The sequence below is a fragment of the Anabrus simplex genome, chromosome 7 (assembly GCF_040414725.1).
Source record: "Anabrus simplex isolate iqAnaSimp1 chromosome 7, ASM4041472v1, whole genome shotgun sequence".
Lineage (NCBI taxonomy): Eukaryota > Metazoa > Arthropoda > Insecta > Orthoptera > Tettigoniidae > Anabrus > Anabrus simplex.
In genome coordinates this window covers 291299143-291318251 of record NC_090271.1, presented here as the reverse complement: position 1 = coordinate 291318251, position 19109 = coordinate 291299143, and the positions used below count along the sequence as shown (strand labels likewise).

Genomic DNA, 19109 nt, shown 5'->3' with positions numbered 1-19109 from the left:
GAATAGCTGATGGCTGTGTAGAGACAGAAATAGCTTGAATAGCCTGAATTAATGCTGCCTGTTGTTGTTGCATAAACTGTTGTTGTTGCTGCTGTAAGGCCTGGAATACTGTAGCGAGTTGCTCAGCTGTAGCCATTGCGAGATGCGTGCAATAAAGAGCAAGTATAGCTGTGTGTCAGAACTGGTTGTAGGCGAGACCTTGACCGGTATAGCTGGGAGTGAGAGAGAGAGCAAACAAACATGCTGGAGCGTGCCACACAGGTGGAGCGCACGACAGAGAGCTGTGGAATGTCGGCTGACGTTCCGTAGTGTGAAGAAGGCTAATAGCTTCACTTGAGAAAAGCGAACTGCTGTGATAGGCCGTACTGGTGCCAATGTGGAAGGATGATAGTTACGTAGTATAATGTCACTGCGCCCACGAGTGGACAATATCCCGCAAGCGTTTGTTGGTCTGTTGCAAATGAGTTGATAACCGAATGGACACAGGTTTGCACTGTGTGTCGACTGAGTGGGCGACACGCTGAGCACTGATTGACTTCGGTGCCAATGTATAAGTGTCTGAGGGCACGGAGTTTGCTGTACCTCGTGGTGAATGAGTGGATGACGGGGCCTATAAAGTTCGTGCTGTTTCTCGTCACCACTGAGTGTCGATTGGGGCAGATGAATTGCAAGTTTGTTATCCCGTCGCCACAGAGTTGGCGACTGGGGCCGATGAATGGTAATTTTTTTTTTTTTTTTTTTTTTTACCTCGTCGCCACAGAGTTGTGTTGTAAACAAGGTTGGGTTTACAAAAACACAACTTCTTTATTTGCTTCACATGTAAAATTACAATATTTACACTAACAAAACTGAAAGTTATCTCGAAGCAAAATGAACTATGAATTTGGAGAAAGAGTCTGTCTTTTGTACACTATATACACGTTGGAGTATTCACATTCACTACTATCTCGGAAAGATAGTCCTTGTGACATGAAAAGTTCTTGATAGTCGAAAACTATCAGAAGCACTGACGTAAATATCTCAGAGAGTCCTTCCTTGTTGAAGTGTCTGAGTTTGTTAACGTAAGTTCAATGACTGAAGAGTTCCTACTTAGCGAAACTAAGTTGATAATGGGAGCTTGCATTAGCTAGGGAATGATAGTGGCATATAATGGTAAGACTGGACATGGATAGTGGAACAAACAAGAGGAGCGGTGACCCGAGGTGAGACCTCTTACTGCCAGAAATTCAGTCCACCTGGCCGAAGCACATTTTCAAGAGGAGTAGCCTCCGTGCTCGACGTAGGGTGTATTCTGGAGCTGGACACTGGGGTCAGTGGGCCTGGACAGGCTAGGAGCTCCTTTTTATAGCACACACAACGTTCCAGGCACGCGCACTGAGGGCTGCGCGTCGAGGCTCGAAGAATAACACACTGGCACGCGTGTAGCTGGCTGGCGGATCGAGAAGGGCGCGACGGACATACAACAGGCCTCATGAACGTAAAATTAAGTACCAACAAATCAGTAATTGAGGGATTTAGTTAGCACTGACTACCTAAGGATGGCGTATTTCGTTCTCTTCCAGTCACACATTACTTATGGACTGTTTTTATGAGGGCATTCTTGTTATGTATATAATATTCTTCTAATACAGAAAAAGGTCCGAACAATGTGTGGGGCTGGTACAATTGACCACTGTCGACCTCTCTTTATTAAGCTTAAAATACTGACAATTATAAATTTGTATATTTATGTATCTTTGACACATGTTAAAAACAACATAAATGAATGAACATAAATGAATTCAGCACTAGGGAAAACATTCACCTTCATGATACTAGGGGCAAAGCAGACATTGACATCCCACTTCACAGGCTGTCAAAAACTGCTCACTCACATAAAATCAGTTGTTTAAGATTATTTAATAAATTACCACATTCTGCACGGTCCACTTCTTTAAGTAATTTTAAAAGGAAAATGTATGATTGCTTAATAGAAAATCCACTTTATAATACCTCTGAATTCTTAGAAATGCATAATGTTAGTATTAAGTTTTAATAAAAGGTGTATGTTCATTTAGCTTTAGTAATATTAAGTACTAAATTATCATCAGTTGACAATGCCTATTTCATTGTATATGGTCAATGGCAAATAAAGATTCTCGATTCTTGATGCAAAGAGAATAAGACTGGCTTGGGACTGACAGCCCCAGCATCTGTAGGCTGACACGCAGCCAAGCTCCGCAGCTGTGAAATTAATGTCTCTACTAAATCCTTACCCAGGCCAGTTGTCGCTGGCCTGTCGTGTGCACAACATGGCTGGGAAAAGTAATTTAAGTTGCTTATGGTGGGAGTTACGAACGTATTAAAGAGTGACGTAAATGTCATATCCAGGTTTCCATAGTGTGTATTTAATAGGACACGTCCTGAGACTTCGGAATAATGGTATAATAATCAGGGAAACACGCTAGAGAGGGACGTCTTAACCAGTTTCGACTATAGTACCTAATGGGGAACACTGTGAGTAACTAGGTGTTAATATAAGGAATGATCTTCATTGGGGTAATCATATTAACAAGGTTTTTCTTTTTTTTTTTCTTTCTTTGTCTTTACGTTGCACTGGCACAGATAGTTCTTATGGCAACGATGGTATAGGAAAGGCCTAGGAATGGGAAGGAAGCGGCCGTGGCCTTAATTAAGGAACAGCCCCCGCATTTGCCTGGTGCGAAAATGGAAAACCATATTCAGGGCTGCTGACAGTGGGGTTCGAACCCACTATCTCCTGGATGCGAGCTCACAGCTGCGCGCTCCTAACCACACGGCCAACTCGCCCGGTAACAAGGTTTTTAAGAAAGGTTACAGATCTCTTCACATGGTTATGGGAGTAATTAGGGATTGTAGTAAGGATGTAAAGGAGAGGGCGTATAAGTATTTCGTAAAACCGCACTTAGAATATGGCTCCAGTGTATTTGACCCTCACCGGGAGTACTGGATACGATAACTGGAAAATATTCAAAGGAAAGCAGCACAATTTGTTCTGGATGGTTTCCGACAAAGGGTAGTTAGTAAAATATTGAAAATTTTGGGCTGGGAAGACTTGGGAGTACGGAGATGAGATGCTCGACTATGTGGTATGTTATAAGTTAAGAACTTCATTTTCCCGTATTGAACTGAGATTCACAATTAGAATTAAAGAAGGTTCATTCTATTCAATGCAAAGTGTGTTGTACAAGGTGTTCACAACATATTATTTATTATTACTAGTACCGGTTTCGACGCTTAATGGCGTCATCATCAGCTAGAAATCACAAAGTGGGCAGGGTACATAACATTAAATTGTATACATGATACATGCATTGCAAAGTACAAATGATTGACTGTTTTTACGGTAAGAGCTAGATGAATAATGAGTAAAATATGACGACATAATATAACGTATAGAGGCGTTATAGTCTAATGAGGCAGGTAGGTATTGTACAATAAAATTGGTCTGATGAATGAGAGTAAAGGTCTTAGTATAATAATAAAACGATGCGGTAAAATTGTCCACTCTTCTGTTGTTATCAATGGAGATATATAAGTCCAGGTCCAGTGTTGTGTGTGGTTGGCAAGACCATCAAATATTTGTTTAAGGCCGGTACACCTGACGTTGAGTGGTTGAATAAGGTTGAATTTTGATAAAGCTTAAAAGGAAGAAAAGCTAAGTTAATGAAATGGTTAGCTAAAGATGGGCCTTAAACAAATATTTAATGGTCTTGCTAACCACACACAACACTGGACCTGGACTTAAATATCTCCATTGATAACAGCAGAAGAGTGGACAATTTTACCGCATCGTTTTATTATTATACTAAGACTTTTACTCTCATTCATCAGACCAATTTTATTGTACAATACCTACCTGCCTCATTAGACTACAATGCCTCTATGCGTTATGTTATGCCATCATATTTTACTCATTATTCATCTAGCTCTTAATGTAAAAACAGTCAATCATTTGTACTTTGCAATGCATGATTCATGTATACAATTTAATGTTATGTACCCTGCCCACTTTGTGATTTCTAGCTGATGATGACGCCATTAAGCGTCGAAACTGGTACTAGTAATAATAAATAACATGTTTTGAACACCTTGTACAACACACTTTGTATTGAATAGGTTGAACCTTCTTTAATTCTAATTGTGTATGTGGTATGTCTATTAAAGAAACTATTTAAAATAGTTTATGTTGGGTCCACCTTGTTAATACACTTTTAATGATTGAAAAATACTTTATTTGTTCATACATGTTTCAGGAACAATATGCATTCCCTTCATCAACATTTTGTATTTGCCTCTATTAACATAAATTGTACTGCCATACATAATTTATGCAGTGACAGCAATAAACAAGGAGATATCTACCCTACACACTGTACTGTAGTTACAGTTTGTGCTTCATTTTGACAAGTTTTTGTTGGTGAATGCAAAACCGCTTCAATTTAAGGTTGTTCTTATAATGTTATACATCATCATCATTCCGTGTCCGGTCAGCATTTCCAAAATGTAGCGACTCCGATGGCCTTGTTGTTCGCCTCGATCAGGTCCTGTGTAGTGCAGGGATGTTCTAGTAGGGGACAGATGAGCAGGTGGTTCGGATCTTGTGTTACACCACACTCGCAGGATGCGTCTCCATCAGCTGGAAGTATGGCCCATTTTTGCATGTTGGTCTTGCAAAGAGGTACGCCCACCCTAAGACGATTAAGTGATCTCCAAATAGGGTACGGCAGGTCATTTCCTGGAGCTAGCTCTTCCTTTGCAGGAGTATCAGGCGGCAGCACGCTCTTCCACCTAGTGATGCGGTTAGACTCAGGTGTTCCTACCAGTGGTTGAGTCCTGGTGATGAAGCTCTTTCTCGACTTCAGTCGACAGACTACAGCCTGGTGATCATGCAGTGGGTGGCGAGAATCATTAGTCTGCTTTGTCCTCTCTGCATCAGCAGCAACAGCCCTTCTGATAGCAGGGGGAGCTATTCCAACAATCGGGTAGAGTTTGTCAACTGGGGTTGGCTTCAGACATCCCGACAAGCTACGTACAGTCTCGTTGATTGCAATGTCAACCTCCTTGGTGTGAGTGGATTCACTCCACATAGGTGAAGCGTACTCTGCAGCGGACACACACAAAGCAAGAGAAGAGGTTCTCAGGACGTGAGGGCTTGCTCCCCAGGTGGTGGCTGTGAGCTTTCTCACTTTGTATTGAATAGGTTGAACCTTCTTTAATTCTAATTGTGTATGTGGTATGTCTATTAAAGAAACTATTTAAAATGATTTTCTGTAAAAGTCGGGAAAGATACCAAACTCGCACACTAACACATTAAAATCGGTATGAAACAGCAATCAGTTTGTTCAAATATTTTTGCGGATGTTTTCCAAGCAGCAGCTTACTCACTAGCACGTATTTTCTAATTCCAATAGCAATAGCATCACTCCAGAGGCTTGTGGCAAACATTTCCATTCTCTTACTTCAAACGGCGTGTCGTGACCCTAAGGATACGACAGGCTGGGAACTTGGGTTCGGATATTTCAGGAGCTTAATCTTACACACACACACACGCGCGCGCGCGCGCGCGCGCAGACACACACACACACACTCACACTCTCTCTCCCTCTCTCTCTCTCTCTCTTAATTAGATAGGCACACAATATACATTTACACATTATACACTTAAGAAACCTGAAGATCTTTGTACAGTTACACTTATAGCTCTTCGTTAGATAGTCTCTCTCATAGTCCTTGACTATCCAGTTCATTTACACTCTGTAATACAATAAGATCAATCCCTACAAAAACCGGGTAATTAATTAGCTTTTGATTGAAGATTTCTTCTTCCATCTGCGTTGGCTTATTTCTTGGCTTCTTCTCTGCGCCCACACTACCATAGTCGCGATGAGTGATGCAATGTTTAGTTCAAGTGGATGTGTAACTCCGGGGCTCGAACACGACATCCTCAAACTCCGTCGTCGAACAGATTAGTCTATCTCCCAACAGGTTGGACTACCAGGCTACGTTTACTGATAAGTTAGGCTCGCTATAACACTCGGTCTTCCTGACAAATCAGTTCGATGTTCGTGTCGTCGCAGCTCTAAGTCTTTGCACTAGCAGCCTGCTAACTATGCTGTACACAGCGATTCCTTCACTGCCTTGTGTAACCCTTTATAGTTTCTAGACCACATTTAACTAATTCTGGGGCACACTGCTATGTACATAACCTACAAATTCTGTACTATTCTGGCTCACAGCGACACACATGTTACTTGTACGGAAGCTAGACTGTTTCTCTCCCTTGTTGGCGTACAGTCGCACACATGTTGTTCGCACGGTAGTCAGACAGATTCTACCCTGTGGCGCTCAGCCACATACACACGCACGTTGCTTTCACGGTAGTTAGACAGATTCTCTTGATTTGTCGAAATGTCACTCCCTATATTTCCTGTTGGAAGCTTCTCAAAGCTTTTCCACTCTACTTCTGTAGAAGTAAGGCTTTTTAAGTGTGATTGGTTCAAGAGTTCCTCCCACTAACTGATGGGGAGTGTCATGGAATTCACTCAAACAATTCATTTCTTACTGCGTCAACAATCTACGCAATGTTTGCTTCTATTCGCTTCTAGAAACATTTACAGAACTTTCTTTTGCGTTTTCTGTTTTACACTGACATCTTGTAGCTGACTTTTGCACAACATTACACATGAACCCACTTTATGTTCCACCAGCTTGCTTCAAATAAAACTCGTACGAAGTCTTATGCTTTGAATCCTTATAACTCTTCCACTTAATAAAATTATCACTCAACATTTTAAACGCTATAACTTCTTGCCACTGTTTCATGATCATAAAAACTCTAGATCAGTACTCAATATCCTTAGTCTCCGAGGTTGTGGATCGAGACTCGCTTGAGTCTGTTCGCTCGGCACCGAGACATAAAAGGGGACACATCGCGACACGCGGTCGTGACAGGTGTCACCTAACCTAAGTTTACCATGCACATATTTTGAAAACATATTTCAAGCTCCGTGTAAAATAATTATAACTAGAGCCCGGATTTCCATGCACTATAAAATCTCAAAATATGCATGCATTCATGTACTATAATATGGCAAAACATGCACAATATACTGGAAAATATGCACTATCGAAATTCAGTTTATTTTGAAACATTATACAAAAACTACCGTAATTTCCCCGAATCGTCTTAATTTAAGCTCATCCGTTTATCTGTCAGCGTATCCTTAAACGTTGGAAATGATCTTTGTATGCCACAAGAAGTGACAAGTGCACACTTAAATGAAGACATTTGGGACAAATTGTGCGTTTTTGCATTTTTACCACAATTCGTCTTATAGTGTATAAGCTTGAATTCAAAGTCAGGATTTTAACGGATCACTTTGTTCGACCTACAGTATCTCCAGCTGCCGCAGCTACTTCTCCGTGCGATTATTGCAGACACTTTTGAATATCCTAACTGGTAACGATTGCCGGCTGCGATAACACAGACGTGTGACGAGTAAGAGTTCCGGATAGGAAATTCCAGGATAACAACAGAAGAGGGTTCAGTGTAAAACCAAGGTTTGTAAGCTGCTATCTCCGTAACACAGTGTCACAGAAGTGTGATACGAGAGATACAGCAAATGAGCTGTCAATGAGTAATGCACAATCTGAGGTTCAATTTATAGCAATGTATACCTCGGACATCTTATTCCTAAGAATTACACAGATCGACTTGGCGACTTCCGGGTTACGTCAGTGTTTACTCAGGCAACAGATCATGTACTTAGTTAATTGGATTATAGGGCCTCTGTCATATGTACTAACTTTTTTTTCGTGTGGCTATTTCTAGCCGGGGGCAGCCCTTGTAAGGCAGACCCTCCGAAGAGAGTGGGCGGTGTCTGGCATGTGCAGGTAACTGCATGTTATTGTGGTGGAGGATAGTGTCGTGTGGTGTCTGAGTTGCAGGGATGTTGGGGACAGCACAAACACCATTGGAATTAACCAATTAAGGTCAAAATCCCCGACCCGCCGGGAATCGAACCCGAGACCCTCTGAACCGAAGGCCAGTACGCTGACCATTCAGCCAACGAGTTGGGCGCTAATTTTTGTTGTCAGATAGGATGCCAGGAATACTTCGCTCCGTCTCTCAGTAATAGACATACTGTATAACGTGGAAAAATGGTCCCAAATTCTGCACACCAATATCATAAAAGGCACTATCATGCAAGTTAATATTATATATGCACCAACGGTAGAAGGAAAGTCCATTTTATGCAATATAAAGTCCAAATATTCACTACTAAATCCAAAATATGCATTATGCATGAATTTTCTCCTAAAAAGGCCAAAACATGCAAGCATGCACGGAAAAAAAACGGTTATTTGGAATCGTAAAGCCATAGAACGAATATTTACAAAGTTTGAGAAGTGTAAGTAGCTTATTTAAAAACATGCATTTGCATGGAAATCCGGGCTCTAATTATAACATTTTTGCTATAAATTTACATGGGAACAGCCTTTCTGAAATTTAACAAAACGCGAAGGTACATAACCTAACCTCTGAAATTAGTTATACACACCGCTGGATCTTGAGAAGGAGAAGTATTACGTTCTTATTTTATTTCAGTACATAGTATAAAATTAAGCAATCGTTTACTTCAGCTTTTATTTCTAAAGAGTTAACAACTGCTGTCATTGCACATATTGCGAAAACATGTTATCCCGATGTTTGTTTACACCAGTCGGAGTTCTGAGAAGACCTCAAGCTCACGAGGAATAGATACGGAAGATGATTGATCCCTATAAATGCTGGAGTAGAGTGTATGACTATCGATAACGGATAAAAACTGACACGTGTGAATTTGCCGTGATAATGGATGAATTAGTAAAAGGGTTCTCATTGTAACCGAAGGATAACGCACATATTAATATAGGAATTTTCGAAGGTTATAATGACATTGTCTCTTCTACTACAGCGGCTGCGGTCAGATATGTATCCCAGTCCGACGTCTCACTTTAGCCCTAATTGCCCGCGCTCTAAATTGCTATTCTGCCGTAAATCATAAAAATCATAGTATGATGAGAAGTGCGATTTTGGCCAACACTCCAATGTCTCCTAGCACTTCTCATCATACTATGGTTTTTACCCAGAATATCAAGATACAGTAGAAGTCCGCTATAGCGAGTACGGTATATAACGAGAACCCCGTTATAACGATAACTTTTGTCCGTCCCTTCAGAATTCCTATGTTAAACTGTGTATTATCCTTCGGTTACAGTGAGATCCCTATCACTGACGCATCTGTTATTACGAGCGATTATGCAAGCTTGATTTTTTCTGTTGTCGATATTTATGCGCCCAGTCATTATATTGCATGCGATCGATCATCTTCGGTACCGTATGGTTTTCTCGCTATGCCCACCAGTGAGCTCTCTCGTTGACATTCAAAGGCAATGTCGGAGTCGATTAGTAATACCCCTCAACTGCTCTTCTGCAAGGAAAATGAAAATGAAGGAGAACATGTTTTTGTAATAAATGCGTAAATAATGTGCCAGATAACCATTGTTAACTCGTTAAAGATTAACGTTGAATAAATGATCGCTTAATTTTAATACTAAATACCGCAATTATGTAAGAATGAGATAGGCCTACACCTCAAGATGTGGCAGAGTGCGTCATTGATTACGAGGTTAGTTTATATTTTCTTGCGTCTGTTAAAATTTATCATGTAAATTTATAGTTAGAAGGTTATAATTTCTCTACTGGCGCTTGAAGTATATTTTCATCATACATATAGTACAGTTAAGTTAAGATAGGTGACGCATTTTGAATAACAAAACTGAAACGTTTGCCACTAAGTGCGATCGATCATCTTTGGTACGGTATAGTTTTCACGCTATGTGCATTTGCGAGCTCTCTCATCAACATTCGAAGGCAATATTGGATTAGTAATATTGTGGGCCGGTGACCTTCGATGTTAGGCCCCTTAAAACAACAAGCATCATCATCAGTAATATTGTGCGAGTTTTGTATCTTTCCCGACTTTTACAGAAAATCATGTATAACATTATAAGAACAACCTTAAATCTAAGCGGTTTTGCATTCACTGACAAAAAATTGTCAAAATGAAGCACAAACTGTAACTACAGTACAGTGTGTAGGGTAGATATCTTCTTGTTTATTGCTGTCACTGTATAAATTATGTATGGCAGCATTACTTTTTTTTTTTTGCTAGTTGCTTTATGTCGCACCGACACAGATAGGTCTTATGGCGACGATGGGACAGGGAAGGGCTAGGAGTGGGAAGGAAGCGACCATGGCCTTAATTAAGGTACAGCCCCCAGCATTTGCCTGGTGTGAAAATGGGAAACCACAGGCTGCCGACAGTGGGGTTTGAACCTACTATCTCCCGAATGGGCAGTATTACTAATCGACTCCATTATCGCCTTCGAATGTTAGTAATAATTAGTAATTAGTAATACTGCTGTTCTCTAAAGAAAATTCGAAATGAAAGCGGATAACACGTTTTCGTAATAAATGTGTAAATAATGTGGCCGATGGCAGTTGTTAACTCGTTAAAAATAAAGGCTGAAGTAAACGATCTCTTAATTTTAATGGTATACCATATACTGAAATTAGGTAAGAATGTGATACACATCAAGATATGGCAGGGTACATCACTGATTTCAGAAGATAGTTTATATTTTCTTGTGTCTAGTTAAATTTCAAAAAGCTATTCCCATGTCAGTTTTTAGCGTGGAGGTTATTTTTTCTCTAGATGCGTTTCAAATAAGTTTTCAAGATACATATATGATTAGGTTAGGTGATGCCGTTTAAAGAAGAAAACTGAAATGCTTGCCACAGAAGCCTCTGGAGTGATACCTTATTCCTCTGAATCCAAGACGTTTCTTTCTCAGAATATCATGTGAAAAATCAAGAGTCGTTTTGCATTTGCAGCCTGATAGTAATGAACACCACTGGCAACTAACACAGTAATCACACTGTTTCTTTTCACCCCTGCGCGCGCGCACACAGAACTCATTGACCATAAACGATCGCCTCTTTATCATACATCGCTATCCGCGGTGACCGATTGTACAGTGCCTATGTGTAACGTCACTGGATCTCGGGAAATAGTGAAGAGAGAATGACATTCTATCATCCTCTACAAAAACGTTTCTCATATCTGCAGAATGGCATCAAAACATGCGAGCCTTCGAATTCTTAGATAGGCCACAGCTACTCATTAGCAGAGTTATAACGCGTCTGCTGTACCTAACGCGTAGTAAAATTAAGTTTTATAGACAGCAGGAATATATTTGTATTGGATCGTCGTATTGTAAAGATACGTAGAACAGGTATTGCCGGCAAATTTTCAATGGGTTTTCGTCTATGTTATGATGCCAATTTTAAGTTAATAACTATTAAACACTCGGAATGTATAATAATTGTGCAGCCACAAGAAAATACAGCATCGGCCTAATTAAAGCCAATATTCGGCGTTACCGTGAAGACAAAGATAGCTTAAAAATGGGTACTGCACAAAAAATGCATTCAGTGGCCCACAACAAGGACACTTTAAAGAAGTCGAAGATGAAATTGTGAGGTATGTGCACAAAAATCCAAGGGCGGAATTGCCATACCGTGGTGCAATAAACTCGTTTGTTGACTTTCAAAGTCCGCAATTAAGACCTATACATCGCTAGACGCTGAAGTTGGCCGAATCCGACAAGCAAGACTTGCGTGTAGCGGCAGCCAGTTATATCTGACGCTGAGTGAAAGTAACAGTTTTATAGTAAGAAAAAAGATTTTCCTGATGGATCGTCGTATTGTAGAGACGTGTGGAATGTATATTGCCGGCAAATTTTTAATGAGTTTCCTTCGATATTATGATGCCAATTTTAAGTTAATGGTTATTAAACCTGCTGAAATAAAGCACAATTGTACAGGCGCAAAAAAATACAGCATTACTAAAGCCAATGTTTGACGTCTACAAACAGTCTAAAAATGCGTACTGTATAAGAAAGACATTCATATTATTTTACAAAGCACCTTTTAAGCCTCATTAAAAATTTTTGAAGGAAAAAGTGGGGGTCGTATTTTTTTTCTTTAGAATGAAATTAAAAGCACACTTTCACTTAGTATCGTATTTCGTAAAACGACAAACAAGTAAGCTGTAGTGTGAATATTATGTGTGAAAATGCAAGTTTTTTTTGCCATTTGCTTTACGTCGCACCGACACAGATAGGTCTTATGGCGACGATAAAATGCAAGTTTTGAACAAACTAATTGCCATTTTTTTTACTAATTGTAATGTGTATGGGGGTTTTCCTGATTTTTACAAAAATCGGATATAACGACAATCCGCTATATCGAGTAAATTTTTTGCCGTTATGATTTCTTGCTATAACCGACTTCTACTGTATCTTAATCCGTATCTCTTCAATTTAACCACGTATTTTAAACTCTCTAAGTTTTTTAAAAACAGATCTCAACTTCAACATATATATTTTATCATACTATTCCTATTCATTGAAGCGTTGAGTTTGATTCTGGTCCGCAAGCGTTACATAATGTTCAAGCTTTTTACAAAAAGGATCCATTTCAGAATCAGACATGAATTTTTTAAGAAATAATATGACGCAAAATTCTTTTTGACGAACATTTTAATTTTCAGAGAGATTTTAGTGTGTGTACTGTACCAGGAAAGCCTAGGTCCTGGCCCATATCAATCGAATGAAACGTTATTCCAGCATAAAATATCCGTCCGACATACGAACAACTGAGCAAAGGAATGTTCCAGCATGTGCCAGACTCCACGAGTGCACTAGGCGAAGTCAAGTGACGTCACCTGTCGCTCGAAGCTCACCTCCCCTAGAGATATTTCTCGAAAAGAATTTTTATTTTCGCAAGCTTTTCAACGCCTTAACCAATTTCAACAGGACAAACGCTGAATTGTAGCGGACGTCATAAAAATTAATCCCTGTGAATTTCGAATTAATCTATCCCATGGTTGTTGAGTTATAATAATTTAAAGTCTAAGAAGATTATGCACTCACGGTCACATGACCAAGAGAGCCACCCCTCTCAGCGCCGGTATATATGTCAAGGCTAACAAGCAGAGCAGAGCAGTACAGGACGAGTACACAGATGTGTGTGTGAGTGAGACAGGGGGGAGACCGACCCTCGTACAGTATGTCCGCGCAGTCACGGTGAAAGTACTTGCCGTCGCGTTTCCGGAATACGAAGTTATATCGCCGATAAAATTATAAAAAACGTCGCACTGTATTTAGTATATCGCATCGCGACTACAGTCTAATTTAAAGACATTTGAGAATATAATACAAGCGAACTTATTGAAGTGCAAATACCAAATATTTAACGTTCACAGAGTATATCATTACGTGTGGACTTAGTTTACCTCACATAATATTGAACTTCTACAATGAACAGAAATTAATGTGTAGAATTACCAGGACTCATTTCTTTTCGAGCATTGAACAGTGTTTCTTTATTCATGTAGTGTTCATGCCATATTAGTATACGACTTACAGTAGTAAACTGGGTGAATACTAAGAACTTTTTCTGAGGTAATATGACGTTATAATAACCAGATAATCAGAAAGTAATCCTTAGTGACTTAATGACCGTGTTCAAAGACTGTGATTATAGACTGTGATTTGCCTTTTTCAAGTGTGAACTGTGTAATTGTGGATATTCTCAGTAACGACTTTAAATAGTATTTCATACAGAAAGGACTGTGATTATTCATTTAACGTCTTAAAGTTCAATTACGCCATAAACTGTGTTCGACAGTAAATGACAGTGTCAGTGATAACTACTCGCACTAAGTGAATTTTCCGTGTGCGAAAAATCACCTTAACGAGCTGCAATTCTACACGATCCAGTTCTAGTAATCATCACCTCATCGAGGGACATCAACATGGTGTGTTAATGGAACATCGCCGATCCTGATTCTCCACGGAACATTCCACATGTCCGTCCTTCAACATTTGTAGCAACATTTCTTTCATTAAGTGAGTAGTAACATACTGACTAAAATTTTTTCATTAATTTTGAACAGTGGAAACTTCAGTGCTGCGTGTGAACAAATATTTCAGAGTTCTCATAATTTCTCAGAAGTCATCTTTTGTGATTAATTTAATTTTCAAATTTAATTTTCATATCTCATAGAAGAACTTTAGGCTTTTCAAGTGTGCTATACATCAAGGTTTACAAACTGAAAAACTTTAAACAGAAATTTAAATTCCTATGTCAGTTTGCAATTACAAGTGTGTGCTCATATTTAGAAAGACTTTAGGTGGAAATCTAATACCTCGTATTCTCATATGGAAGACTTTGGAATCGGTGATATTCATTTAATTTTCATGAACAGAAATCAAGAAGATTACGTTTAAACTTTTAATTTCAATGCCAGATTTGAGTCCAATAATCATATTGCAGGGTGAAGAATCAATAAATTGTTTTTTTTTTTTTTTTTTAATTTTATAACCATCTATTATTCGCTCTGCGAGTCTATCCTACTCTGTATCGGCTCCAAAAACCAAGTTCCACTCCCTGAGGCCCTACTCATGCCCTTTACCCCAGGACTTTTCCTGGTACAGTACATATGTTTTATCTAATATTTTTGTAATGTAAATTTAATGAATCAACAGTGTCAATACTATTGAGAGTTCATCAATACAATTTATGTAAATTTGATAAGTTCTTCAGACCGAATTTTTGTTTTTAGGATTAAATAACGCTGATGATGCCCTATAAAAGAGGGGCGAAACATGCACCTTAAAAGTCTGGTAGCTTCTATGTTCAGTTGACCATACAACAGTGGAATGAATTGTATTAGATAGGTGGTGTAATAAAATATTCCTTGTGTAAACTTAGTGATACAAGTCGAATCGATCAAGTCGAATCTCAAAGGTGCGAGTTCAACTCAACATGCACGACCTCTGCACAATTAAAGATGCAGACGCCTGTCCATTTTCTGAAAAATTTTAATGTTGTATTCATTAGAACGGAATTTCTCTTTTTCCATATCCATACCTTGGCCATTACAAAACAAATATGCACCATGCTAGTCAGTTTCACATGATTATGTTCCTAATCCAGATATAGGCTACCGTATCACATGAGAAAACTTGACTGTACCACTCAACACACAATAAATTTCTAACTTCTGAATAGAATACAAGCACAAATAAGCTCACTTTTTCCGTAATCACACAACTGTGGCGACAGCTCTTACTCAAGTTGTAAATCACGTTTCTTTCACAAGAGATGAGAAATAATGTTTTCAGGGTTTAGAAAAAATGTGATCATACTAAGCGGTAATTGCGAAAATTCTTTACGTGATGAGAGGTATTTTTATATGGATTTAATACGATGAGAATCAGGACTTCGAAATTATGACGTGCTAAGCAGGAAAACTTGTTAATGAGGAACGCACTACCGAGGTTTCACGGTGGTTAAGTTTATCAACATACGTGGTATGTTTCGTGCTGTCATTGGTGAGTTGATGTGGAATGGCATAGGTAGAAGAATAAGCTTGAGTGGAGCTTTTAAAAGTAGGAAGGATAATAATATGAATATAAAGTTGGAATTCGAGAGGACATATTGGGGCAAGTATTCATTTATAGGATGGTTTGTAAGGGATTGGAATAAATTATCAAGAGAAATGTTCATTAAGTTTTCCAAGTTCATTGAAAATATTTAAGAAAAAGCTAGGTAAAGAATTATAAATAAATGTGAATATGTGGTAAACAGTTGATAGGGAATCTGCCACCTGGGCGACCGCCCTAAATGCAGATCATTGGTGACTAACTTAAAACTCAATTTGAAGTGAAAGATACATGTTTCCGCAATAAATGCATAAATAACATGCATGATTAACTTTTTAGAAATAAAAGGCTGAAGTAAACAATCACTTAATTTTAATTCTATGTACTGAAATTAAACAAGAATGTGATACAACGCAGAATACTGCTAAGAATGGACTGATTTCAGAGGTTAGTTTATTCAGTAAAACCTCATTAGGACGTTTCTGCAGGGGACCAGGAAAGAGAATGTGTTAAGTGAGAAAAAGTACTATTAAATTCACGAATAAAACTGTACTGTGAAAGATATAGGCTATCGACCGTTTCTAAGGATGAGATGAGAGTATTAAAAGGCATGAAAAGATGAGATAACCAATATGAAAACCTTTTCCACTGGGACTTTTTAAATAAGGACAGTGTTTTAAGAGGGGTGTAAAACACCAGCGAACAAATATAAGAATATTTGCACATAACTGGGCTACCACAATATTAATATCCACCATGCTATTCAACTTCACACCATTATGTTCCTAATCCGTAGGTAATCTATCACATGACAAATATTTGCTACCCTTCACTGTGTCGTTCAGCACAGAAAAAAATGTCTTGACTTCTGAATGGAATGCAAATACAAGCACAAACAGGCTTACTGGATTATTCAGCAATATCATTGAAAACTGGACAGCAAAATTGAACTTTCCTGTGGCTAACAGCTTTCTTCCCGGAGTTGTAAAGTTCAGGAATTCAAGGCCATTTCCTGTTGTCGCGCAACTTTCTCAGGCCTGCCTCCTTTGGTAAGGGTTCTAATCTATGTTGGAAATAAGGTTCCCTTCACAAGGGTTGACAAAGAACTTTTTCAGGGCTGGGAAAAATGTGATTGTACTAAGTGGTAATAGTGAAAATTTGTGATGCGATAAGTGAGGTATTTTTAAATAGATATAATATGACGTGAATCTGGACTTAGAATTTTCAATGTACTAATGAGGTCTTACTTCATTTTCTCGTGTCTGGTAAAATTTCGGAAAGGCTGTTCCAAGTAAATTTATAGCGAAAAGATTATCATTACTGTGCTTGCGGTTGAAATATGTTTTCATGATACATATAAGGTTAATTTGAATAACAAAACTGAAATGTTGTTGCCGTTTCATACCGATTTTAATGTGCGTGTGTGTGTGGGGGTTACAGACTTTTCAAAAAATCGGATATAACGATAATCCCTTATAGCAAGTAGATTTTTCTGAATTCTTGCTATGATGGACTTCTACTGTATTTCTTGTTTTGTCACTTAGGGGTAACGTCCTAGCATTTCCATCACTTCGAAGGTATATCCTAGTATTTCCGTCATTTATGTGGTATGCCCTAGCCTTTCCACTTGTCTTTAGTGTGTACAAACTATCCATAATTTGAAAGTGAATTTGAGTGGCTATAAATAGCGAACATATTTTCAGCCTAGTGAAGAATAATAGAACAGAGTTCAAATCATCCATGTCCTATGAATTTCTGGAGTCTATTTCTATTTTGAAGTCCAGGCGTTCTGGTCCCTGTTATTACAGAACATTTTCTCAGGACTTTTTGCCGGAAGATAAAAAGGTGACAACTATGACTTCAAAGTCAAACTAGCATGTGATTGGCAGTGTGTATTATATTATTTCTTGCCTGTGTTACGTTAAACAAATTTTATTGTGTAAAGCCTTTTTCAGTTATCATATATTTGCTTAATTTATCAAGGAAGTCCTGTTACATATGCTCCAAACAAGTATTCATCACGCCTCGTGCTGTTTAACATGGATTTCTTCTTGATTGTTATGTTCATCTACAAATCATTGGCCTATGATGTAAGTAGATATGACTTCATTGAAGTATCCTGTTTAAAGCATGAATTGTTGCATTTTGTTGCCCAGAAATATTATTTTCGTCAGGCCGGGGTGTAATACCAATATAGTTGGTCTGTTACTGGACATTAACAGTCCAATAATGGACCAACTATATTGGTATTATAAATTTGCTCATTCGGAACAAATATTTCAGGTTCCCTATGGGAATCAATATCTTTATATTTTTTGTTGCGCGTGGGTTTTACTGATAGCCCTTTTTAAAAGTTGGCAGGTATGCTATTCTACCAACGAAGATACATGTATTTAAACAGAAAAGGAATATTATTTCCTATTTTCCCGAACCCAGTATCGAAATAAAGTACACCTAATCTAGTTAACCTACAGAACATAACCTGCCAACACCAATAGAACCAAACCAAACCGAATGCCATGGCACTATAGCCCAGATGAGCCTTGGCCTACCAAGTGATATTTGCTCTATCTAAAGACATGCAGATTATGAGGTGACGTTTGGTCAGTGTGACAAATCCTCTCGGCCGTTATTCTTGGTTTACTTGACCGTGCTCGCCATCCTACCATAAGATAGCTACTCAATTGTAATCACATAGGCTCAGTGGACCTTGAGCCAAGCCTCAGGTCCAGGTAAAAATCTCCAACCTGGCTGGGAATCGAACTTGGGGTCTGTGGGAGAGAGGCAGATATGCAACCCCTACAGACCGCAGCGCCGGCACCAACAGAACTACTCTAAGTAAAAAATTTTTAAAATTTGTAATCTTGGTAACTTCTACAATCACCAAACGCAATATTTATTACACTAACAGGATCACTCACACAGAAAATAATTTGTTTTACTAAGCAATAACTACTTTATCGCTATGAAAAGGCAGAGTATCCAATAATCAACAGTCAATTCACACTCACTCACTCACTCACTCTGGTGTAAAATGTAATACCATTAAACACCTGAGAACAATAGATCAGTTAAATAAGAGTGCATACAGTATGGAGGAAATTCACGTAATTTGTACGTGACTGATTGTGAATGTTGCTGGTCTTTTCCTAACTAATGCACCAAGCTTCCTTTCTCCAGAAGTGAATAATCACCCAACACCAGGGTGGTGTGCCTAACTTGAAGTGTTAAACAAAGCTACTTATCGACAACGCTTATCTCTTCATAGTTTTCTACCTATGTAGTGTACTGGTTAGCACTGTTAGCTGTCATCCTATTAGCTCGGGTTCAATTCGCAATACTGTCAGTGTTTAAGATTGGCAGGTGGGCAGGCTGGTACATGGTTAAAAATGCACGTGCTGTGCACGTCCTTTCAGGGTTTACCTGAAAGAAGCTGCACTACCTCGAGGAATATGAGGACACAGGTACTTTTTTTAAAAATCTCTCTGCTGCTGCTTATCCCGTGACTAACCATAGAATACATCTCCTCC

General features: G+C 38.8%; 1 protein-coding gene across 2 annotated transcripts in view; it reads left to right on the top strand.

Annotated features, from left to right (window-relative positions):
- Positions 1 to 19109, top strand: part of LOC136877579 (FMR1-interacting protein NUFIP1) — a 295598-nt gene that overhangs the window by 268870 nt on the left and 7619 nt on the right. The window lies entirely within an intron of this gene.